At 42.3% G+C, this 25880-nt stretch overlaps 1 protein-coding gene across 5 annotated transcripts in view; it reads left to right on the forward strand.

The window, feature by feature from the left end:
• Positions 1–3237: 3237 nt before the first annotated feature.
• LOC126272722 (V-type proton ATPase 116 kDa subunit a 1) overlaps positions 3238–25880 on the forward strand; it is a 610777-nt gene continuing 588134 nt past the window's right edge. For 3 of the 5 annotated variants that reach the window (XM_049975765.1, XM_049975772.1, XM_049975771.1), the window contains exon 1: positions 3352–3498. The gene's annotated coding sequence lies outside the window, so the exon portion shown is untranslated. Of the gene's footprint in view, positions 3499–25880 lie in introns of all 5 variants that reach the window. The other 2 variants (XM_049975766.1, XM_049975767.1) reach the window with 2 other exon arrangements.

The raw sequence follows: 25880 nt of genomic DNA on the forward strand, positions 1-25880 counted from the left end.
GTGATGTCCTTAGGTTAGTTAGGTTTAAGTAGTTCTAAGTTCTAGGGGACTGATGACCTCAGAAGTTAAGTCCCATAGTGCTCAGAGCCATTTGAACTTTTTTTTTGCTGTAAGAGTTACTGTTGCTTGTTTTCGTGCTTAACAAACTCTACCTTGGCCAGGAAGGTTGCCAGGTCCTTCCCCATGGAAATTGATCGGCAGGCCCCTCCAACCAGCTTGGAATTTTGATGATCTAATGCGCCAGGCGGTCAAAATTTGGAACGATATCTCTCCGGAGGAATGCAACAACCTTATCAATCAATGCCAAGCCGAGAAACTGCGTGCATAAGGGCCAGAGGTGGACCAGGGCTCTATTTGTGAAGCTCTTTCTCTTGAATAAATAATCCAAGTTTTCTGAACTTGTAATCGTATGTTTCTCTGTACCATACATGTACGTAACGTCTACCTTTTTCCGTCCCATTCGGATAATTGCTTACTATTGCATCTTTTTTTTTCGCGTGTATGTAAATGCAGGGCCGTAACGAGAGCGCCATTGGTGCAGGGACAGTGTGGGAGCAAAAATACCAAGGCAGAAAAACGGTTTAAAAACTTACCGGGAGTGGTAGACGTGAGTTCTCCTACCCCACGTGTTCCTACCTTTTCCCAACGCGTAGAAGCCTCTCCGTCGGCCCACGGCAGTAGGCACACATTGGTGTCACAGTATCATTTTGCAGTGCGCTTTCCCCCAAGCAGCATAATAAGGAAACGACTACTACAGTACAGAGCCTGGTCGCTAACATGGTTTATGTGGCAGCAGTGCGCTTGGTTCACACAGCTGCGTCCTACTCAAGTCTTTCATATTCGACAATAATGCAGTCATGAGCGTATGCAGAAATTTATCCGCGAGTAGGGTAGGAAAGATTCTATAATTTGCACTTATTTTATACAGTAGTTGGTTTCGGGACGTATAATGCCACAAGAACTAAGTTTTATAGTTGACACAAAAAACTTATTGTATCCGAAAGAACTGTACGTCATCCAGTCAGTAAAATAAAAAAAATCTGTACTCCAAATTCCAAGGGGGAGGGCAGCAAGTGCCCCCTTTTGCGCTCCCTCCATATCTCCTTCCCTTATTTGCGGACGCCTATGGAGTTCTTGCTATTTCGCTACGGTATAACGTCTCAAAGGTTGTTGAGCGAGTGCTGAAGCCGATATGCTATTTCATCGAAGGTTTCCGAATTTTTCCGATTTCTGCCGACTGAGAACTGTTGCGACACCATTTGACCCACCATGGCCCGAAGTAGTGTGTTTCAGCTTATTTAACAGAATATTAAGTGAAATGGAAAATATATATCGCAAGTTTTCATCTGAATTTTCTGAACTGCCAGGAAATGCCAAGTTTAAGCTCTGTAACTCGTAAACTGTGCAATTTTTTTTAGTGCCAAAGGTAATAGAGAATTTGATACAGTAGTGCTGCTTTCAACTTCCAGGTGAACAGCTTCCCATTTGGCTATTTTTCGATGTATAGGTTAAGAGATGTTTATTCAGACTTCGATGTACCTTTGAGGATATTTAAAGGAATCTCAGTGACTGCAACATATTGTAGAACACAGTTTCAGCAAATTAAAAAAGATATCTAAACGTCGAGTGAAAACAGACTACTAGATTTGACTACCTTGTCTATATGATATGATACAGCTGCTACTAGACTTCAGTGATACAATCAATAAGGTTTTTTCGCTCGAATCAGGAAAATTCACAGTCAGATTACAGACCTCACTATATTATTTCTAATTGGTAATTATGATTGCGGAACAAATAAAATATGTTCTTTATGATACTTCATGTTAAAGCCAATTTTTAGTAACTGCAATTAACAATAACATGTAGATTTCATTTTATTTAAAAAAATTGATTTACTTACAGTATTGATGAATTTAATTTGCTGTGTGTAATATTTTATACCAACGTCGCTAATTTAATTAATGTTGTTGTTTTTGTTGTTGTCTTCAGTCCTGAGACTGGTTTGATGCAGCTCTAATATTTTTCAGTAATTCGTGATGATTATAATAACTATTTACAACTCTACAAAATGTGCTATATCTGCATAAAATATTGCGCTAATATACCGGGTGATCAAAAAGTTAGTATAAATTTGAAAACTTAATAAACCACGGAATAATGTAGATAGACAGGTAAAAATTGACACACATGCTTGGAATGACATGGGGTTTTATTAGAACCACAAAAACCCATATTCGGAAAGATCTCTTGCGCGCGTCGTTTGGTGATGATCGTGTGCTCAGCCGCTACTTTCGTCATGCTTGGCCTTCCAGGTCCCCAGACCTCAGTCCGTGCGATCATTGGTTTTGGGGTTACCTGAAGTCGCAAGTGTATCGTGATCGACCGACATCTCTAGGGATGCTGAAAGACAACATCCGACGCCAATGTCTCATCATAACTCCGGACATGCTTTACAGTGCTGTTCACAACTTCCTCGACTACAGCTATTGTTGAGGAATGATGGTGGATATATTGAGCATTTCCTGTAAAGAACATCATATTTGCTTTGTCTTACTTTGTTATGCTAATTATTGCTATTCTGATCAGATGAAGCACCATCTGTCGGACATTGTTTGAACTTTTGTATTTGTTTGGTTCAAACAAAACCCCATGTCATTCCAAGCATGTCTGTCAATTTGTACCTCTCTATCTACATTATTCCGTGATTTACTCAGTTTTCAAATTTATACTGACTTTTTGATCACCCGGTACTTTTGGGGAGAAAGAGTGGGAGGTGGGCTGCATCTTTCTCAGGTCTGCCGGAACTCTGGATCAGCTCACTACGGCTGCGTGTAAATATAGCGTATTATGACTTAACTTGTTTCGGATAATTGACGATTTTGTACATAGGAAGAATACAAGCACGTAACGTTATTTTGTAGCTAATTAGTTGTTGCAGTTTTCAACCCAAAAAGAAGATATAGCGTTTACAGTAGCTATATTCAATTTCATCTTCACGTTCTACAATGAATTTAACACAACACGTTCTCTTCATTCTTCGTATGTATTGTGAACTCAGAGAAAGAAATACGATTGCATAAAGTTACCAGTTTGTACATTACTTTCATAAGAGTTCTGGGGAGACTTTACGCCACTGCAAAAAGTTACAAGTGTAAATTGTGAGAACAGTGGAAAATTTTTTCCTTGGAACAAGGGACGTAAGCTGACCGTTGAGACGCGACCTTCGGTGGTGAATGTGGTTCCACTTGTTGCCGGTAGGCGCGCAGCGCTAGACGCGAAAGGCAGTTGGGCGACTGTGGCGCTGCAGCGGCCAAGGGTGTAAACAGCTGGAGCGCGGGGTCCTCAGTTGTGATGTGGGTACGGTGCTAGACGTTTGGCCACGTGCGTACGCCGCGTGTGTTCTGTTGTGTTTATATTTTGCTCCGTTACTGCATTTGCCATCAGACCGTGATTAAGAGAGCCGCTGCCCCCTGTCTCTATTACAGTACAACACGGGTGAGTGTACTTCTTAATGTCAATTGCAATTGTATACGAGTCACAGCGAAGATTCAGGTAGCACAGTACAGTAAAAGTGTTTGAAAATATTGCTCAGCACTTACCATTCAGCTTATAGCAGTGATACATTCAAATATTTTCTTTATAGTTTATAAGAATCGACAAAGATATTCCAAATTTTATTCAAAGCACTGTCATTGGGATATAAGGGATAACATAGCGCAAGGCTCGTTCGTTATAGCTTTGTTGTTAAAGGAAAATACCCTTACTTCATAACTGCTCCAAAACACCACCGTGTAAAGGTTTTCACTGTTTAAAGCAGAGCAGAAGCTTAAGGAACTTTGTCAGCTGCACGCCGGATGACCGCCGCAAAGCAATTGGGAGACAAAACTACGACAGTTTTCTCTGATTTAGTGAGACTTGTGTGTTTACATTTGCATCAGTTTCACATAAAGCTGCTCGAATGTTTGGTTTCGCACTGGCGGGGCTGTTCTCACACGTACATCTAAAATCAGCGCACACGCACTACTTTAGGACGTTGACAGACAGATGTATACATTCTGAAGACAAGCTTTACCGCTGAAAGTATAAGATAGCAGACATGTGCAAGTTGTTCAGAACCGTAAATAGTACGTCTAAGAACAAGGATCAAGATCTGTTCACGGTTTGCTAGATGTAAGTCACTCATTCGTGGACAGTAAATAATTTGTTGCGATCAGCTGGTTTGCGCGATATTGGCGGCCTTTAACTGTTCCACGGAAATTTGGCGTTCGCGAACACAGCGCGCGCGTTTGTGTGTGTCTGTCTGTGTGTGTGTGTGGGGGGGGGGGGGGGTGTAAATCACGTTACTTAGGATATAGCAAGGTAGTGGAAACTGAGATGTCTCGTACAAAGATTTTTCCCTTTGCGGTGATGATACACTTGCAGTGTTCAGCAAGCTTTGTTATAAGAACGACGTAATGCTACAGCCTCTTTAATAATTCGTGACGCTATAATTGTTTAGGAAAGGTTCCGTCATTAGAAAAAGTTCGGCGTCGCTGATCTTCACTTCCCTAACGACACTGTACACCATACTAGATACACGAAACAAAAATGTTGCACCACATTAACTCTCATATTTAGAACTCTTACGTTTGTCTTACGACGGCAGTGTCATTAGGGACGGCTCACTCTATACATTGCTTGAAATGGAGATGGTGTCGCTGAAGTTGAGAAAGATACAAGAACCAGTGAAATTTAAACAGCGCATGACGTAGAATATTAAAGTGACCTAGAAGTAGCCGCTGCAAAAATTTGCAAGTTTTGTGACTCGTGTTCACAATGATCCAGGATCACACAACCGTTTGACGTTACCGAGTTTATTCTCGTTCTGCTAACCATCACTTCGGGCGACAGCAGTTTACTATGACTTTCCTCTCGCTTGTAAACAATGACTTTGCCAAAGGTCTTCGAAAGTCCGCCTTATGTATATGCATGAAAACTGTTTCGTGTTACAACTATCTCAGTCAGTCACCAAATGACTCGAGGCGCCACAGAGATAAGGGGGAAATATACTATGAGAGGTACGTACAGATACATACCTTCCCAAGAGGATTTAGAGAAGTGTGCAAGACTTATCGCTCATATACACTTTTTACGTGAAAAATAAACATTTTAAAGGCTCCCATTTTCACTTGTTACTACGAGTACGCGTTTTGGAGAGAAAATTTCACTAACACCTTTTTCGCTGTCAACGACGCATAGCCCGAGGTTCATGACATCTGCTGATTTCCAGTCTTCCAGTAATGGCTGTCACATACAGACCGTGCGACAAGAGGGGACGGGGGCGAGCGGAGGCGATTTCACCCTAGTTTTTTGGGGGAGAAGCAGGTCATTTTTAATAGTAGTAATTGTTGTAATATTAATGATTACCATTGCCACAAGCAGTTTCCTGCTGTCCCCTATGTTAGTGTACCCTGTACAGATTTTTTTCCTGTCTACGTAACTTCTCTACACTCCACATCCATTTGAACGTGCTCTCTACATTCAAGCTGTGTCCGCCTCCTGAAATTTCCCCCTCTCCAGCCACCTCCTTCCATTACCAAAATAAGTATCCCTTCGTACCTCAGAATATGTTTTATCAACCTACCGCTTCTTTTTGTATGTCCATCCTTGTGATTGGAGGTCTGCGGGACTTTTCCCGTTCACTTATGTAAGAAAATGAAACACTTACAGCCGTCCTTATGATGTCGTTTATTGTATGGCTACAAGATTTGGTGCTTCAGTGCAGCATCCTCAGGCCTTAGTTGATGCCGAGAGGATTAACACCATCCGTATACACGATGTGTCAGAGGCCAACATCTATAACTGGTTTTCGCAGATTATCTGTAACTGCAATATTCTCTCTCCAATCATCAACTATCAACTTGATAATATATCGCCTGAGAGACAAAATTGCGGTTACAGGTAATCTGCGAAATCCTGTTACAGATGTTGGCCTTTGACACATGATGTATACGGATGGTGTTAACCCTTTCGGCATCAGTTAAGGCATGAAGATGGTGCACTGATGCACCGAAACTGGTAGCCATACAATAAATGACATCATAAGGGCGGCTATAGGCGTTTTGTTTTCTTACATACATACTCCTTTGTTTTGTCTAGTTGCGCCGTAAAGACGTTTCCTCTCCAAAAATGTACGCTCTTATTTAATTAATCTATCTGCCCATCCAAATCTACAAGGTATGCTGACAACTACGTTGTTAGGCGCCCTGAATCAAGGTGAATTTCCCCATCTCTAATGACCTCGATATCGACGGAGAGTTACTGGTTTTCCTTGGCTGAATTTAGGAGCCTGTCTATAATAGACTACTTCCAATGTATTACATTTATGCAAAATTGTCGAAAGTCATATGTGCCACCATCAACTGCAACGAAAAACGATTATCAGTTTCGATACTCACAAATAATCAGGCACGAAATGACCTACATTCACTGTATATGTCTGGGTACAAGAGCAGTTGAACAGAATGGGTGATCTCTTAAAATAGATTAGGGGATGAATATCAGCAGAAGTAAAACAAGGGTAATTGAATGTAGTCGAATTAAAAAAGGCGATGGCTGGCAATTATTTTAGGTAATGAGACACCCAGCCGCGCGGAGTGGAGGTGCGGTTTGAGGCGCCCTGTCACGGAGTAGCAGACGAGTTTTGATTTTTCTCCACCAGAAGCACTGATGGTCCGAATAGAGAGGATATCAAATGCAGACCGGCAACAACAGAATTGCATTTCTGAGAAAGAGAAATTTCTTAACAACAATTATAAGTTTAAATGTTGGCATGCTTTTCTAGATGTATTCGTCGTTAGTGTAGCCTTCTACGGAAGTAAAATGTGGATGATAAACAGTTCATAAAATAAGATAATAGAGGCTTTTGTAGTTTGGTGCTTCAGGAGAATTCTGAAAATCAAGTGGGAAGATCGAGTAAGTGATGAAGAGGTACTACAGGGGGAAAACTGGCCAGATGCGAATAGGACTAGTGCACTGAGGGTTCCGTACAAACTTAATTATGTACATAGACAGTTCAGCCATTCGGGCAATCGAGGAGAATCTCCATCACTTTCACCCGTTAGTTATTAATACTGGCAGGATATCGGCCTCAGGGATTTAAAATTTCTCGATAATGTTTTAATTTTAATAATATTATCGTGGCATACAGTCATGCAGGAGGTAGGCAAATGTTTATTATAAAAACCAGTAGGTCTCCATTCCTGCTGACCGAGTCGCAATGGTAAAACATCAGGCAAGAGATGACTTTTATTGCTCGTATGATGCGTTGGGGAATTCGGCCATCATAAAGTATCTAGAAGCGATTGCTGCACGTTGATATGGCGTTTCACACACAATTTGAAATGGCATGTCTATTTACAGTAATCGCTCCTGGATATCTGATGATTTAGATACTTTGAAATGTGTTACGAACAATAGTCATTCCTTGTCTGATGTTTGACTTTCACGATTGCGATCCGGTCAGCCTAATTGCAGAACTACTGACTTTTTAAATTTCAAGTTTTGCGTCGGACAACAAATGACAAGACATATCTTTCCTTGTGATATAATTACAAATTAACAATTATCGGATGTTGTCCATCACTTGTACTGTGAAACCTTACTTCTTGACAAATGTCATTTAAATCAAGAGGAGGTAGCCCGTAGGTTTTTATGAGTGAGAGTATCAAAGTATGTGACGTTAATGGGCCAATCGTTTGATCGCATTGTCGTATAAATTGACGTTTATTATACCGCCAAAGGCCCAGAGCTCAGTATGTGGCCTAATTTCAACTTGATACTCAACCTATTCCTTAGAATAAGGGGTATTACCAGACTACGAAGAGACAGAATGTCCGATGAGCAATGACAAAAAGATTTTTTTTCGTTTGATATAATTTCAAATTTACAGTTTTCTGGGTTTTCATTTGGTTCCACTGTGAAATGTTGCTTTTTGCCAGATTTAATGATTCTAGGGCAACGGGAAGTACTGTGTAGGTTTTTATGAATGAGTTTGCGAGTATCAAAATATGACATACATGGATCTTTTGGCTGCAGTGACTTAGAAGCTTCAATTTTGTACTCAGCCAAGGGACAATAGACCTCAGTATGTGACGTACATTTCAACTTGATCCGTCTATTTGTTGCTGAGAAGAAGGATTTTTAACAGTCGAACCGACAGATGGACGGGCAACATAACGATTCTGGAAGGGTTCCGTTTTTACCGATTGAAACATGGAACTCTAAAAAGAAGTGTTACACACCTGTACTAAAAGAGGGGATGTGTTGGTAGAACACATTATGTGACATCAAGGAATCGTGTGTTAGTACTGGAGGCAAGTGAGCTGGGTAAGCATTGAACAGGGAGACCTAACAATACAGGAAGCAGGTTGTATCAATCCAGTCTACAGATAGACCATAATAACTGTATACATAATGTGCAACACCGTTGTACGTAACGTCAACAGTGCAGACAGAACGTTAGAATACGGTAATATAAAGTCTAAACGCTGCAAGGTTATAATGTTCAGTTTGCTAGGACCATGCCTAGTAGGGTACAGCTATGTTCAAGACAATCCTCGGGATGAGAACAGCTTTACTTATCACATACAAAATGCAAGGCAAGGGCACCATGTAACTCTTACCGTAGTTGTGCGTATGCAGAATGATTAGCTCTCCTAATTATTTCAAGTAAATAGTAGATCCTCCCCGCCCCCCCCCCCCCCCCCCACACACACACACACACACACGGAAAACAATGTGATCCTTTCGTGTGTGAAAGTCGTCGACTCAACACTGCTCCTACTCGGTCAGTGGTCTCCGTAACACCTAAATTACATACATTGTGCCAGAACTTTCGTTACAAGATTTACTGTGTTAAACTTTTGACGTTAAGCATTTTAGCGAGAGAAAGTTTAGAAAAGGTTTGAATTTGTTTGAAGTTTGTTGGAAGTAGTTAAGAGCTCCCATTGTCATATACTGGATGAATTTAGTCTGGTTAATTTGAGTTAATGCTGCCTCAAGACACACATGGTTAGTAACTGTAATGTTTGTCATAATGTGTTAAGGTTTTTAAACTCGGGGTCCCAGAAATGTTGCGAGAAGCTTCTAGGGGTTGTAGAGGGTGGTGTCTCTAGGAAAAATCGAGGATGGGGTTTCCGGAAAAGTCGTGCAACGACGCCTGTAGAGCGTCGAAGCAACAGGTATTGGCGGCTGCCACTACGCCACGTTTCGGCAGCCAACCTGGTTTTGTGCGCCGGCGCGCCGTATTCGGAACGTCTCACAAGTTGTTTGTTTTTCATTGATCCCGAATGATTGCCACAATCGCCAGTGACGTGGATGGAGCTACCTGCTGCGTGGGAACGTCTTGTCCCCTGTCAATGTGATGTCCAGTTGCCTCAGTGGATAACTGTTTCGGACACGGATTTCCATCTGCAGTTTAATTTTCTCCTGTATATAAAAATTAATGGACATTTTAGATGGTTCCAGGAGAAAAACTTCAGATTGACAAGTGTCCGAAACTGTGATCAACCGAGGGAACTGAGCTTCGGGTTCACAGGAGACTAGGCATGTCTACGCAGCCGCTAGCTCTATCTTCTCCAATGGCGTTCGTGACAATAAGTCACGATCACTGAATAACAACCAACATTGCAACACATTCTGTCTAGGGCAGTGGTTCCCAACCTTTCGTCGACAGTTACTCGTGAGTGCAATTAGACATTAGTTAGTTCCCCCCCCCCCCAAATTGTCACATAATTTAGCATCTGACTAAGCTGTAAAATGAAAGACTTTTCTTGGAACACTTTAATTTTTTAAATTAGAATGAATGACAAAGGAATTCGTGGTGCATCGCAAGTGCTACCCACAACTCCTTCTCAGATACGAAAGGTAACTATCCATACTGAGGGTTGACAAAAAGTCTTCCCCCGCATTACTCCTGTCCATTGCGGGGCTTACACACTGCAACCCCATTTAAAATCAACCAGGTTAAAATGTATGCACTGTACTCAGTGTTCGTAACCATGTGATTGCTCCACTCCTTACTTCTGAACTTGCAGAAATTGGAAGACTTCAGACTGTTAATGGTGTGTCTGACCACAGCCACTAACAGTAATAATAATAATCCGCCAGATGTTCGAGTCCACCCTCGGGCATGGGTGTCTGTGTTGTTCTTAGCGAAACTTGGTGTACGTTAGTTTAAGTTGTGTGTAAGTCTAGGGAATGATGACCTAAGCAGTTTGGTCCCTTTGGAATTCACACAAATTTGAACATTTATTATTGTTATTGTACAGCACTATAGTAGCCCTTATGTAGTTGCTGCCGTGTAGTGCTGTCAATTCTTTTATCTGTTTCGAAGCGAGTACTGAAACAATTTCTGGACTATTGCCGGTACTATCTGCAACTTCCAGAAGATATTTTCTTGAGATATTTATTATAATCAATAAGTCCTACAAAATTGTGATAATAGTAATGATCATTTGAAAACAGTTTAGTTTTGTGACTGAAACAGAATCGAATAGTGTGGCCTATTGACAGGCGCCAGCGCCTGTAGGTTCAACACTCTGTAGACGTCGTTGGTTGACGTTTCTGGACACTGTTCCTGCCCTCGATTTATTCCACAAGACACCATTTACAATTCCTCGAAGTCTGTCACAACATTTCTGGGCCACTCTGTATATGAAACACCGGAAAACAAATTTTTGTTGTCCCTGGCAACTGTTACATACGCAACCTGCAACTGGGTACCGTGCACGATGCACCGTGAATTGCGTCAGCGGTTCAGTAAACTCGTACAAGGGGTGGGGAAATCCAAACCGTTAAAGAAAAGATCGCCAGTTCATTAACAAGCGGCAATGTGAGAACAATGTAAACGAACTAATCTTTTGCTTAGCTAGTAGTTCACTTAAAGTCGCATGAGAGAGTGAGTCTGTCCCAAAGAAGAATGGAATGATCATATAAAGTTGATTGTCGGTAAAGCAGACGCCAGACTGAGATTCATTGGAAGAATCCTAAGGAAATGCAATCCGAAAACAAAGGAAGTAAGTTACAGTGCGCTTGTTCGCCAACTGCTTGAATACTGCTCAGCAGTGTGGGATCCGTACCAGATATGGTTGATACAATAAATAGAGAAGATCCAACGGAGAGCAGCGCGCTTCGTTACAGGATCATTTAGTAATCGCGAAAACGTTACGGAGATAATAGACTCCAGTGGAAGGCTCTGCAGGAGAGACGCTCAGCAGCTCGGTACGGGCTTTTGTTGAACTTTCGAGAACATACCTTCACCGAAGAGTCATACAGTATATTGCTCCCTCCTACGTATATCTCGCGAAGAGACCATGAGGATAAAACCAGAGAGATTAGAGCCCACACAGAATCATACCGACAATCCTCCTTTCCACGAACAATAAGAGACTGGAATAGAAGGGAGAACCGATAGAGGTACTCAGGGTACCCTCCGCCACACACCGTCAGGTGGCTTGCGGAGTATGGATGTAGATGTAGAAGAAAACACACTAGTCCTAAAACATCAGTCCCTCATTTTCTTGAAAGAGTAAAATGTTATTTGGAAATCTAACACCAGAAACTGATGTTGCTTTCCTCCAGTTACACAGAACTTCCTAGAGGCAGAGCTGACCTTACATTATTGGTGCTGTCAGACTGCTGTATGTCTGGCCCTAGCAGCAAGTCCATAAGCGTTAGAGTTCTCGGTAGTGTGTTCTATTCTTCTTTGCTCTCGATTACTTGAAGTTTGGCGGAAGTACTTCAGAACTGCAGAGAGCGTGACATAACGTGCCCTACTCGTACCCGCGCTGCTTTTCGGTTACGACACTTGCAACGTGCTAGCGAGCCTTGTCTGCGAGATCTCGAGCGGCTGAGGTCATGTTTTTTTGTACTCCGGCGCTGATTTTGCTCTAAGTCACGATACTAAGTTCGTGTGACACTTACTACACACCCAGTTTATCACGGTGGTTCCTCGGTGACCATAAACACATGTCATAATTTTCTTTTATCTCTTTCAGGGCTAGTCAAAATTTCCTAAGGTCATCTCCATCTACGTTCATACTCCGCAAGCCACCCAACGGTGTGTGGAGGAGGGCACTTTACGTGCCACTGTCATTACCTCCCTTTTCTGTCCCAGTCGCGTATGGTTCGCGGGAAGAACGACTGTCTGAAAGCCTTCGTGCGCGCTCGAATCTCTCTAATTTTACATTCGTGATCTCCTCGGGAGGTATAAGTCGGGGGAAGCAGTCTATTCTATACCTCATCCAGAAACGCACCCTCTCGAAACCTGGCGAGCAAGTTACACCGCGATGCAGAGCGCCTCTCTTGGAGAGTCTGCCACTTGAGTTTAACATCTGCGTAACGCTATCACGGTTACCAAATAAACCTGTGACGAAACGCGCCGCTCTTCTTTGGATCTTCTCTATCTCCTCCGTCAACCCGATCTGGTACGGATCCCACACTGATGAGCAATCCTCAAGTATAGATCGAAGAGTGTTTTGTAAGCCACCTCCTTTGTTCATGGACTACATTTTCTAAGGACTCTCCCAATTAATCTCAACCTGGTACCCGCCTTATCAACAATTAATTTTATATGATCATTCCACTTCAAACCGTTCCGCACGCGTACTCCCAGATATTTAACAGAAGTAACTGCTACCAGTGTTCGTTCCGCTATCATATAATCATACAATAAAGGCTCCTTCTTTCTATGTATTCGCAATACATTACATTTGTCTATGTTAAGGGTCAGTTGCCACTCCCTACACCAAGTGCCTATCCGCTGCAGATCTTCCTGCATTTCGCTACAATTTTCTAATGCTGCAACTTCTCTGTGTACTACAGCATCATCCGCGAAAATCCGCATGGAACTTCCGACACTATCTACTAGGTCATTTATATATATAGTGAAAAGCAATGGTCCCATAACACTCCCCTGTGGCACGCCAGAGGTTACTTTAACGTCTGTAGACGTCTCTCCATTGATAACAACATACTGTGTTCTGTTTGCTAAAAACTCTTCAATCCAGCCACACAGCTGGTCTGATATTCCGTAGGCTCTTACTTTGTTTATCAGGCGACAGTGCGGAACCGTATCGAACGCCTTCCGGAAGTCTAGGAAAATAGCATCTACCTGGGAGCCTGTATCTAATAATTTCTGGGTCTCATGAACAAATAAAGCGAGTTGGGTCTCACACGATCGCTGATGGTGAATACAGACCCAGCCACTTAATTACAATCCGCAAAGCAACAAGCAACCAAGATTTTTCGCGTCATTGCTTAACCAAGCAAATGCTACTGCTCATCAGTATCAGAGGACTGAAGTCGATAGACGAGAATGCAGAAAAGTTGTGGATTCAGCAAGAAGTGTTTACAGTACGGAGGTAGCATCGTGATCATAACCATATTGTATTCTACTTCTAGTGCCGCTTCTAGCTTCCCTTATTCCATATCCTCCGAATACGCCAATCGCCTCCTTGTAGTCCTCTGGCATCCATCGCGTCCCGGACATCTCGACCCCGACTCCTCCCAGGACGGCCAAGCTTTGCTGTTTCCGCTGATGTTCGCTGCCACACTTTCTTTGGCCACAGCCTATCGTCCATTCTTACCAAACGTCTACACCATTTTAGACGTTTCGCTTCTACGCTGTCTATTATTGATTTATCGATACCCATTTTCTCTTGTTTAGTATTTGGTGCACGTCCAGCTTGAAGATGCCAAAACTTCGCCCTCAAAAACCCATACCTAGTGCAGGCAACCTGTTCCTCCAACGCTGGTTTACTATCTACATTTCTGCAATAACAACTGAACGATTTTTTCAACAACTGAACGATATTTCAACCGTCTAGTCCTTTTTGTTATTCCAAAGGACCGAGTTGTTATACGGGCCTCTTGCCCTGCCCTATTTTATCATCTATGTCGCCTTCATTTCTTCTGTTTAATAATATCATGACTCCCTGGTTACTTGCTCGAGTCTCCAGATCCTCTATGGTGTTATATGCCAATTTAGACTGTCTCGGCGGAAGATGTCAAGTGGGAAAGTTGTTGAAACGTTGCTGCAGAACGACACCTTGACTCGGCTGATAACCCGTGAAGAGTTCATCACCTCTATGGTATTGTCGCCAATCTTCAGATATTCCGTTTATGTCAAGCTAATTGTGAGGCCCCATCATATTCATCTATAACTTCAAAAGCATATTATCACGATCATACAGGTCTCCTGCTATGATGCCTTGCTCATGGGCGAAGAGAGGTGTGTACTGAATTTCATCTCCCAGGGGACTCCCATGCCATGGCTTCACATTTGGTCCTCCAGGCTTTAAGCGCTCCATCCACATAGATTTTAAATAGCGTCAGTTGTACAGCATAACCTTGGCGTAACCCTTTTGTATCATAAAACTACGGTGACACTGAATCTTCTACCTTGAAAACACTCACACCGCCCTAACAGAATTGTTTAACTGCTTTAATGTAATACGTTAAAATGTAATTAATACGCCATTTATTCCTCAAACTGTTCCACAGATTTTTTTGTGGTACTGTATCAACAGGCCTAAAATCCACGAAGAGTGGTAAGGTGTATCCCATGAGCGGCTGTTTCGTCTATTAGATTCAGTAATATGAATATTACATCAATACGTGTGCGCCTTGGACTACAAGCAGTCTGTTCTTCGGATATTATAACCTCCGTAGCTATTCTTTCTTTTAAGCTCATCCCATATACTCCTACTAGTAATCAACATCTACATTCATACTCCGCAAGCCACCTGACAGTGTGTGGCGGAAGGTACCTTGAGTACCTTCATCGGTTCTCCCTTTTATTCCAGTCTCATATTGTTCGTGGAAAGGAGGATTGTCGGTATGCCTCTGTGTGGGCTCTAATCTCTCTGATTTTATCCTCATGGTCTCTTCGCGAGATATATGTAGGAGGGAGCAATATACTGCTTGACTCGGTGAAGGTATGTTCTCGAAACTTTAACAAATGCCCGTACCGAGCTCTCCTGTAGAGTCTTCCACTGGAGTTTATCTAACATCTCCGTACCGCTTTCGCGATTACTAAATGATCCTGTAACGAAGCGCGCTGCTCTCCGTTGGATCTTCTCTATTTATTGTAGCAACCCTATCTGGTACGGATCCCACACTGCTGAGCAGTATTCAAGCAGTTGGCGAACAAGCGTACTGTAACTTACTTCTTTTGTTTTCGGATTGCATTTCCTTAGGATTCTTCCAATGAATCTGTCTGGCATCTGCTTTACCGACGATCAACTTTACATTATCATTCCATTTTAAATCACTCCTAATGCGTACTCCCAGTTAATTTATGGAATTAACTGCTTCCAGTTGCTGACCTGTTATATTGTAGCTAAATGATGAGGGATCTATATTTCTATGTATTCGCAGCTCATTACACTTTCGCTGAGGATAGCAGCGTCATGAGGCAATCTTTTCATTGATATCCTTTCGCGTTTAATTTTAAACCCAATATTCAGACTTCCTGTTATTTCAATTATTGGTTCTGCGATGTGTAGATTGAAAAGTGGGGGCGAAAGGATGTACCTGCCTTACACCCTTTCTAATATGGGCACTTCGTTCTTGGTATTCTACTATTATTGTTCACTCTTATTTTTTGTACGTATTGTATATTAACCGTCTTTCCTAATAGCTTACCCCTATTTTCCTAAGGATTTGCGACATCTTGCAGCATTTTACATCGTCGAACGCTTCCTCCCGGTCGACAAATCGTATGAACGTTTCTTAATCTTGCTTTGGTCTCGTTTCCATTATCGACTAAGTCAGAACTGGCTCTCTGGCGCCTTTACTTTTCCTGTAGCCAATTGACTGTCATCTGACACATCCTGTTTTCTTTCTCATTCTTGTGTATATTAGCCTTTCCAGCAACTTGGATGCACTAGCTGTTACGCTGATTCTCTCACTCAGCGGCTCTTTCTGGCATCGGAATTATATGGATGAAGGTTTTTCGAAAGTCAGATGATATATCGCTAGACTCGTACATTCTTCACACCATCGTGGATTACGGTTTTTTCGCGACTTCCCTCAAACACTTTCTGAAATTCTGATATGGAATGTTACCTATCCCTTCTGCCTTATTCGATCTTAGTGGTCCAAATCTCTCTTAAATTCTGCATTGATTATCTCTTCTGTATCGACTCTTGTATCTTCTTCTATTACATCAAATTTTCCCCCTTATAGAGGCCTACAACGTATTCTTTCCATCTAACCGCTCTTCTCTGCAATTGCCAATGGAATTTCCATTGCACTCTTAATGTTACCACCTTTGCATTTCATTTCACCCAAGGTTGGTTTGATTTTATAAGAGGCAGTCCCCCCGACAGTCACTTGTTTTTCGATTTCTTCATATTTTTCATGTAGCCATTTCGTCTTAACTTCTCTGCACTTCCTGTTTGTTTTACTCCTAAGTAGTTTGTATTTCTATGCTCCGGAATTTCCCTGAACATTTTTGTAGTTTTTTCTTTCATCAATCAAGAAAAGTATTTCTTCCGTTATCTACAGTTTCTTCGCAGTTACCTCATTTGTATCTATGTTTTTCTCTCCAACTTCTGTATCCGCTCTTGGATACGCCCTACAAACCAATATCTCGTTCGGATTCCATGACCATGATATTATCTCACTGGAATTTTCCTGTATCTCCCAGCGTTTTCCAGGCACACCTCCTGTTTTTGTGAGTGTTGAACAGAAAATCCGCTATTACTAGCTGAAATTTATTGTAGGACTCAGTTGTTCTTCCCTGTCATTCCTACCACAAAGCCGGCCGGTGTGGCCGAGCGGTTCTAGGTGCTACAGTTGGAAGGACACACTTAGGATAGCGGAAAAGGATCAATAGGTCGTTGTGGGACCCATTTCGTCTGGCTTCTCCCCTTGGGTGACCCTTCTGGCAGCTAAGCTACCGCCGGCATAGGTCTCCAGATCCATAGCATGCATTCCAGTTTCTTTTGTTTCCTCGTATTTTGTTGAGAATGTTAAATATTTTCGTCTTCTTTAAACGTAGCGGCTCATGTGCATCCCTTTACTGCTCTTACAAACTCCATCTCCGTGCTTGTATGCGACGTCTTTGACGTTTACTTGTAAACATGTTTCACTTCTGTAAACAAGCACTGGAACAGCCAGTGTCTTGTCAAATTTCAATCTTCATTGTTTCCTCATTTTATTTTTTAGACAATTGTTTATTCTACAGATATCTAAAAAAATAAAACGAGGAAACAATCAAGATTGGAATTTTATTAGACAGTTCCAATGCTTGTTTACAGGCGTGAATCGTCGTTACAAGTAAACGCCCAGAAAGTCACAGACAAGCAACGGAGATTGGGTCTCCAAGAGCAGTAAAGGGATGAGCCTACATATTTCGAAATACGGAAGAGCTGAACATCTTTGACAAAATATAAGAAATAAAATTAGAAGGAAGGTCAGCGTTGGCCGTAATTTTGATGATTTATTAACAGCAAAATCTATTTCCGATCACATAATGATATCTTCAGGGCTGGAAGTTAAAAATATAAGAAAAATAGAAGAAACTGGAATGAACATCTCGAAAGAATGGATGGAGGAATCCTACCTCTCCAGATAAGAAGATTTAAGCCAGTTTGGAGAATAAGTCAAGGAAGAAAGAGGAAGCGATGGGTACGGCAACATGAAAAACAAAGAAACGGCCTAATGAAGATGAAGATGGTGATGATGGTTTGGAGAACATTCTGGGCAATTCGAGTGAATGATTTGACGACCGAAATCGCCCGACATGAGCCCCATCGAATATTTATGGTAAACAGTCGAGAGGTCAGCTGGTGGACAAACACTTGCAGCGGCAATACATTGCAATTATGGACGGCTGTAGGAGCACCATGGCTCAGTATTTCTACAGGAGACTTATTGAGTCCATGCCACGTCGGGTAGCTGCACTAATCCGTCCAAAAGGAGACCCGACACGATATTAAGAGATATCCCATGAGCTTCTGTCACCTTATTGTGTAAATGTATAGTGGATTCTTCAAGGAATATAAGTAGTGATGGCGAATTGTATCAGTGCCATGTTATAAGCCTTGTATCATCACGTAGGGCTTCTTTACTTTTTCTGTCCTATCATTGTAGCACTTTTTCTAACCAATGTTTTCTTTACTCGCTTCCCTCAGTGCAGTGCTCCCGACGCACATCTCAGAAATTTCTTTCTAAAACTGAAACCTATGTTTGATACTAAGTAGGCTTCTTGCGACGAAGAATGCTGTCTTTACCTGTACTAGTTTGCTTTGTGTGCCCTTTTTTCGCCCATCAAGCGTTATTTTGTTCCCAAGGTAGCAAAGTGCCTTGATTTCGTCTCTCTGGCGCCGTCCTGAATTCTGATTTTGTTTAATGCGACGTTAATAATTTTTCTGTCACTCCTCAGCACTTTCGTCTTACATTAGTTGTTCCTCAGTCTACATCCTTGTGCTAAGTAGAACGGTCAGCAAGTTCAACAAACCGTGTAATTCTTCGTTATTTACGATTGCAAAGACATCAGCCAATCTTTTTATCTCTATCTTTTCAGCGTATATTTTAGTCTCTGTTCTCAAACGTTCTATTCCCGTAATTGATTTTTCAATATGCACGTTGAACGTTAGAGTGGAGTAACTGCTCCCTGCTTTAACTCCTTGCATTCTTAGTTAGTTTCAAGCGCGAAGGCCTATTTGCACTATTATCGTTCTCTTTTGGTTGTTTCAAATACGTGTGCAAAGAACAACACGTACAAGGTCGGTACACGACGCTGTTCTAACACCAGTAAGACGTGTTTTGTAATTAGTAATTTGGAGATGGTGAATAGATACTTCAGAAACATGTTTCTAGAAAGTGACGTGTTGTCAGTTGGTTGTCCTGATATCGAAAGGTAATCAAAACACTATAGTTTTCTGCTATTGGTTCAAATGGCTCTGAGCACTATGGGACTTAACATCTGTGGTCATCAGTCCCCTAGAACTTAGAACTACTTAAACCTAACCAACCTAAGGACATCACACACATCCATGCCCGAGGCAGGATTCGAACCTGCGACCGTATCGTTCGCGCGGTTCCAGACTGTAGTGCCTAGAACCGCTCGATCACTCCGGCCGGCTTTCTGCTATTGGCGTTCCATATGGCAGCACTTCGGCCCTCCCAAACCTTCTTGTTCACGTCACGGGTTCGATTCCCAGCCAGGTGGGGAACTTACTCCACCCGGGGACTGGGTTTTTGTGGTGTCCTCATCATCTCATCGTAATTCGGGAAGTGCCGAGACGAAATGGAAAGCTTTGAACTTATACGGACGCTGAAGAATCATGTTGAACGCCCCCAAAATCACCACCACACACCACCACCACCACCACCACCACCACCACCACCACCACCACCTGTGGACCACTGAGTCACAACGGTAGAGTTTGTGCAACGGTACAGCATGTAGTTGCCTTGAGTAACATACTTTTGTGGACTGATGCAAGTATTGTGAATACGAAATAAGCAAAGGCATTGGCTGTGCCAAGCGCAATTATTTGTATGTCTGATGACTATGGTTGAGGGGAACGTATTACCATGTTTGTACAGAACAGGTTGTGAGGTCACAGGTTATAGCATAAAGGTAGCAAACTGTAGGCGTAGTAACAGTCGAGAGAACAACGTACAGCACAATAAGCGACGATACAGCCGCGCTGCGGCTTCCTTTGAGAAGTGTTGGAAGCTACGCGACTTCCTGCGTATATAAATGCCGCCCGGGCGTTGAACTGACTCAAAGGAAACAATACGTTACCTGCTTTATAGCCCTTCCCTAAATAGGTAAAATAATCTCCTACTTCACAAATACATAATAAAACTAATAATGCCGTATTCCCGGCTCATACGGGGATATGCTGCGCCTACACTCGTTACGACAAGTCCATTGCTTCATAGGTTGTTAGAAACACGAGCTTACCCAGGATATTAGCTAGGAGAAATTCAGAGGGAGTAACTAAGGCCAATTACGCGGTGAATGACGAAATTTCATGAAAAACAGCTGTGGGTGCACTTGTTCCGACGTGGTCGTGCGGTATCGTTCTCGCTTCCCGCGCCCGGATTCCTGGGTTCGATTCCCGGCGGGGTCAGGGATTTTCTCTGCCTCGTGCTGACTGGGTGTTGTGTGCTGTCCTTAGGTTAGTTAGGTTTAAGTAGTTCTAAGTTCTAGGGGACTGGTGACCATAGCTGTTAAGTCCCACAGTGCTCAGAGCCACACTTGCTCCGATTCGACGTCAATTACGCGTTTTGGCCTTCTTTAGACACCTGTTTCGGCAGAATGCTAGTTCTCTTTGCGACTTCCTTCTATATTCGTGGAAACCGAGCAGCGCTTTTAACTCCCTAATATGTTGCTATAAGGGGAATGATACCTGTCGAGTGAAACCGGCTGTAAAGAGTCAAATTGCGCGTGTCCTTTAGCTGTTCTACGAGGAGACTTCAAAAAGTAAGTTACTCGTTATTATGACAAGCCAAGTAACTTTTATTAAATGCTGCACTAAACTCCAAAGTTACTCGTATGACATATTTTTGCGACGTAGTCTCCAACTCTCTGCAAACAACGAACGAAACGTTCTATCACGTTAGCGACTGGTTTCGGCCCTTTCCTCAGACCATCTTCAGGCTTTTCTCTGTTTTTATTTGATTTTTAGCTTATTATACCGATCGCTGCTTAGCTCCAATTACATAACGTTCCCTAAAATTTTAATTTTGTAGTCAGTGTTGTGACTATTTCTCTACGGCTGGTCACATTAGATGTAGTCCATATACCGCCAGAATTTCACGGTGAATCTGTGTGCGATTTATACGTTTCGCTCTCAAGAATCGTACTGTTCTGCGTACTTCAACTTTGGAGTACGTTTCCACTTACCGCAGCATTTCACTCGGTGTTGTGAACCTGCTAACCTTGCCGCAGCAGAACCGAGGAAAATTTAGAACATGTACTGTCTTCTGACAATGTGTCACTGTTGTTTCGCAATTATCTTGTGTAACTCATTTTCTGAAGTCTCTATGTAACTGAAAATTAATGAAATGTAAATTTTGAGACTAGAAAAATTGTGAAAATATTTATCTCGTGCTATGAACGCGAAACTTGGACAATGGAGAAGACAAATGAAGCAGTTAGGAAAACACTGAGTACAGGCGTGTATTAAGATAAGATTTTGCGAACGTGCAAAAGTCTCAGAAGGAAGAAATCGGAGAGAGGTAAGCCGAGGTATGAATTTATACGGAAGACGGTTGACGATATGGGATGCAAAATTCAGACCAAGATGAAGAGGATGAACGCCGGGAATGAACAATTGCATCACATCAACCTTAGGATTGATGGACAAAACAACAAGTGAGTATAAAAATACTGTGAAGTTCAGGTATGAATAAAACAAAGGCAAAATGCCGAAAATTTGAAGAAAAGCACTTGTGTAGTGGGCACTCTAGCAAATGAGAGAGGTGTATCCGAAAGTAATTAAAAGTTAAGAAATGAAATGAATGCGAGCATGTATGAACGAAGAACTAATTAGGAAAGCCATAAAAAGATGTATAAAAGAGTGAATTAATAAATTTTTGTTGAGGTGGTGGAGAATAATGGTTAAAGAAGAGACCTTACGACTTGAAATATGGAAGCAATTGCAACGCCATGTAGATCGTAATCAAGCAGGAGGAGGCGAAAACAATATTTCAGCGATCAGTTATTGCCAAAAAAAAGTAGTTTCCTTCCGTTAAATATCTAGAATCTGCAGAATAAAACGCTTGTAAGTATGTTTTGTTGATAAGAGCTGCTAGTGATGAGTAAAGCGCACATAACATTCATGAATTACTAATCAGTGGTTCCCGTCGACATGTCACTACAGACGAAGCAGCATTAAAGTACGAAGTTAGGTGATTAAGAGTAGGTAGAATAACAATTAGATGCGGAGAGTCTACAGAAGTATTGAAATATCAACTTCAACTTAAGGAGTGGGGAAAGATACTGGTCTATTGGCATCGCAGCTACATTGAAGTAAAAATATTTTAGAATGCGAATCGTGTCAGTGCACTAATTCCAAAAATGAAAACCCTATGTTCACGCAAAAAATTAAATCGCAAATGCAACACGCAAGGAAATCAGCTTGACGTTGATCGTGGAATAAACTACGAAACCTGTAGTGAGCGAAGATGAAGGCGAGCGACGGAGATAAGTGCTGTTTCATAGTTCATAGTGAGCTCAATTTCACCACACGCTAAAGGCAGCGCTTATTGCTCTTTCTCAACGAAACGTTTCAGTAGAATGCACACTTCTCAGTTGTTTTCCCTTGTTCTTAACATGATAGTAGAAAATTATTGAATCATGTTTCAGAAGTATGTTCGGTACAGTCAAATGATGCACACAAACATTGAACACCTTACGTTATCAGAAAACGTTAGTGCAGTGCGTATCTACATCTACATCTACATCCGTACTCCGCAAGCCACCTGACGGTGTGTGGCGGAGGGTACCCTCAGTACCTCTATCGGTTCTCCCTTCTATTCCAGTCTCGTATTGTACGTGGAAAGAAGGATTGTCGGTATGCTTCTGTGTGGGCTCTAATCTCTCTGATTTTATCCTCATGGTCTCTTCGCGAGATATACGTAGGAGGGAGCAATATACTGCTTGACTCTTCGGTGAAGGTATGTTCTCGAAACTTTAACAAAAGCCCGTACCGAGCTACTGAGCGTCTCTCCTGCAGAGTCTTCCACTGGAGTTTATCTATCATCTCCGTAACGCTTTCGCAATTACTAAATGATCCTGTAACGAAGCGCGCTGCTCTCCGTTGGATCTTCTCTATCTCTTCTATCAATCCTACCTGGTGCGGATCCCACACTGCTGAGCAGTATTCAAGCATTGGGCGAACAAGCGTACTGTAACCTACTTCCTTTGTTGTCGGATTGCATTTCCTTAGGATTCTTCCAATGAATCTCAGTCTGGCATCTGCTTTACCGACGATCAACTTCATATGATCATTCCATTTTAAATCACTCCTAATGCGTACTCCCAGATAATTTATGGAATTAACTGCTTCCAGTTGCTGACCTGCTATTTTGTAGCTAAATGATAAGGGACCTATCTTTCTATGTATTCGCATCACATTACACTTCGCTACATTGAGATTCAATTGCCATTCCGTGCACCATGCGTCAATTCGCTGCAGATCCTCCTGCATTTCAGTACAATTTTCCATTGTTGCAACCTTTCGATACACCACAGCATCATCTGCAAAAAGCCTCAGTGAACTTCCGATGTCATCCACCAGGTCATTTATGTATATTGTGAATAGCAACGGTCCTATGACACTCCCCTGCGGCACACCTGAAATCACTCTTACTTCGGAAGACTTCTCTCCATTGAGAATGACGTGCTGCGTTCTGTTATCTAGGAACTCCTCAATCCAATCACACAATTGATCTGATAGTCCGTATGCTCTTACTTTGTTCATTAAACGACTGTGGGGAACTGTGTCAAACGCCTTGCGGAAGTCAAGAAACACGGCATCTACCTGTGAACCCGTGTCTAAGGCCCTCTGAGTCTCGTGGACGAATAGCGCGAGCTGGGTTTCACACGATCGTCTTTTTCGAAACCCATGCTGATTCCTACAGAGTAGATTTCTAGTCTCCAGAAAAGACATTATACTCGAACATAATACGTGTTCCAAAATTCTACAACTGATCGACGTTAGAGATATAGGTCTATAGTTCTGCACATCTGTTCGACGTCCCTTCTTGAGAACGGGGATGACCTGTGCCCTTTTCCAATCCTTTGGAACGCTTCGCTCTTCTAGAGACCTACGGTACACCGCTGCAAGAAGGGGGGCAAGTTCCTTCGCGTACTCTGTGTAAAATCGAACTGGTATCCCATCAGGACCAGCGGCCTTTCCTCTTTTGAGCGATTTTAATTGTTTCTCTATCCCTCTGTCGTCTACTTCGATATCTACCATTTTGTCAACTGTGCGACAATCTAGAGAAGGAAGCACAGTGCAGTCTTCCTCTGTGAAACAGCTTTGGAAGAAGACATTTAGTAATTCGGCCTTTAGTCTGTCATCCTCTGTTTCAGTACCATTTTGGTCACAGAGTGTCTGGACATTTTGTTTTGATCCACCTACCGCTTTGACATAGGACCAAAATTTCTTAGGATTTTCTGCCAAGTCAGTACATAGAACTTTACTTTCGAATTCATTGAAAGCCTCTCGCATAGCCCTCCTCACACTACATTTCGCTTCGCGTAATTTTTGTTTGTCTGCAAGGCTTTGGCTATGTTTATGTTTGCTGTGAAGTTCCCTTTGCTTCCGCAGCAGTTTTCTAACTCGGTTGTTGTACCACGGTGGCTCTTTTCCATCTCTTACGATCTTGCTTGGCACATACTCATGTAACGCATATTGTACCATGGTTTTGAACTTCGTCCACTGATGCTCAACACTATCTGTACTTGAGACAAAACTTGTGTGTTGAGCCATCAAGTACTCTGAAATCTGCTTTTTGTCACTTTTGCTAAACAGAAAAATCTTCCTACCTTTTTTAATATTTCTATTTACGGCTGAAATCATTGATGCAATAACCGCTTTATGATCGCTGATTCCCTGTTCTGCATTAACTGATTCAAATAGTTCGGGTCTGTTTGTCACCAGAAGGTCTAATATGTTATCGCCACGAGTCGGTTCTCTGTTTAATTGCTCAAGGTAGTTTTCAGATAAAGCACTTAAAAATATTTCACTGGATTCTTTGTCCCTGCCACCCGTTATGAACGTTTGAGTCTCCCAGTCTATATCCGGCAAATTAAAATCTCCACCCAGAACTATAACATGGTGGGGAAATCTACTCGAAATATTTTCCAAATTATTCTTCAGGTGCTGAGCCACAACAGCTGCTGAGCCCGGGGGCCTATAGAGACATCCAATTACCATGTCTGAGCCTGCTTTAACCGTGACCTTCACCCAAATCATTTCACAATTCGAATCTCCGTCAATTTCCTTCGATACTATTGCACTTCTTATCGCTATAAACACGCCTCCCCCTTCACTGTCCAGCCTATCTCTGCGGTATACATTCCAATCAGAGTTTAGGATTTCATTACTGTTTACGTCTGGTTTCAGCCAACTTTCTGTTCCTAGTACTATATGGGCGTTGTGACCGTTTATTAATGAGAGCAGTTCTGGGACCTTTCTATAGACGCTCCTGCAGTTTACTATTAGCACATTAATATTGTTATTCCTTGTTGCATTTTGCCTACTCCTGCCTTGCCGCGTCTCAGGAGGCGTCTTGTCGGGCCTAGGGAGGGAATTCTCTAACCTAAAAAAACCCCATGTGCACTCCACACGTACTCCGCTACCCTCGTAGCCGCTTCCGGCGTGTAGTGCACGCCTGACCTATTCAGGGGGACCCTACATTTCTCCACCCGATAGCGGAGGTCGAGAAATTTGCACCCCAGCTCTCCGCAGAATCGTCTGAGCCTCTGGTTTAAGCCTTCCACTCGGCTCCAAACCAGAGGACCGCGATCGGTTCTCGGAACGATACTACAAATAGTTAGTATGGAGTCAGTAGGCTAGAACTCGGGGCATAGTTCTTTGATCTTCATTTGTTTGACGAATCTTTCAGAGATATACAGTCTGTATATCGTAAACTCACTTCGACAATATACGCAATCTTTGTATTATCAGCATACTGATGGAGAGTTAACATACATTGATGCCGACATTTGGCAGTTAGGTGAACGTTTCTGTGTAACGGAGCATTTAGCTGATGAGTGATTCAGTACGTGCTCAGGAACTTTCAGTGTAACCTAGTTACATCCGTAAAACTGTTTGTTCACCAAATACGCAGAGCCGACA

This window comes from Schistocerca gregaria, chromosome 5 (genome assembly GCF_023897955.1).
Source record: "Schistocerca gregaria isolate iqSchGreg1 chromosome 5, iqSchGreg1.2, whole genome shotgun sequence".
Taxonomy (NCBI): Eukaryota; Metazoa; Arthropoda; class Insecta; order Orthoptera; family Acrididae; genus Schistocerca; species Schistocerca gregaria.